Genomic DNA, 1244 nt, shown 5'->3' with positions numbered 1-1244 from the left:
AAGAGAAGCCTTCACCAAAGACAACATGGCATGGAGGAAATTAGTGATACAGAGTAAGTGGTCACCTGCCGTGGTCAAAAGAAATCTGAAGAAAGCACAGGAAGTATACATGACGCACTACAACAGAAGACGGAATGCCCAGGAAGTAGGGCTGGAGAAAGGAGACTGGGTTCGAGTAAAGCTGGCCATCCTAAAAAAAAAAGGAGAAAGCAAATTCTCGCCACCGCTGAAAGTGATGGAACCCTATGCCCGATCGGCCCTGCTCAGTGATGGGAAAGTATGGTCATGGGACAGAATGGCTAAATGCAATAAAATCCTGAAGTGGGGTGATGAGACGGATGAAGGAGCAGAGTACGTAGAGGACGAAGGCGGAAGTGAGCGTAGCAGAAGAAGCGTAGGGAATGTAGAAGAAGGACAGCGGCAAGTAGAAGACAGAGAAGGAGAAGAGGAAGCCAGAGGAAGTATGAGGAGCGAGTGCAAAGAAGGAAGCAGTGAGGAGGAAATGGTCAGAGAGAGAGGAGAAGCAGGAAGGTGGTCGAAAGGAACGGAACCGGAAGAAGGCAAAGAGGTGGTGAGAACAAGAGCGGGTAGAAGTGTAAAGGTACCAGAGAAGTTCAAGGACTATGACATGAACTGGAAGTAAGGACTCTGATATTTTGTTGGTTATTGCATAAAGGGGGGAGATATGTGGTGGCGGTCTAGTGTTCCGGATAGCGGAACAGGAAACAAGGGGGACAGGAAGCGGAAGGCGGCCATGTTTGTGTTATTGGCGACGACCGCTGAGGCTAGAGGCAGTCCCGGCGCTCCGGAATAAAGGGCAATTAAATAAGCTTACGGCGTCTGTGTAATTAATATAAGGAACTTTACATAAACCCTTGTTGATTGTGCCTGCTTCCCCATGCATATTCATGGCCCATCCAGGTTGAGAATCCTGGAGCTGGGCATGCCCAATATTGTCCCTTATCTCGAGAAAAAAAACTGGTAAAGTTGCTAAAATAGGCCAGCTTGCACCACCCTGTGGTTCATTCTGGGAAGTCCGTGTAAATATAGCCTTAGTCAAGCATCTTCTTTCAAATACACCAGAATATCGGTGATTTCAAATAGACAAATGGCTTCAATCAGACTGAAGTCATAGAAACAAACAACGGACTTAAACACCATTGTGGCGTATGCCCAATAACCATGACAACCATCCTGTAAGGGACTGCTTCGCCGGACGTGTGTTCATTGCTTTTGTCGCGCAG

Source organism: Lissotriton helveticus, chromosome 1_1, assembly GCF_964261635.1.
Source record: "Lissotriton helveticus chromosome 1_1, aLisHel1.1, whole genome shotgun sequence".
NCBI lineage: Eukaryota > Metazoa > Chordata > Amphibia > Caudata > Salamandridae > Lissotriton > Lissotriton helveticus.
The sequence above is the reverse complement of the archived record's forward strand: the minus strand, read 5'-3'. Positions refer to the sequence as shown.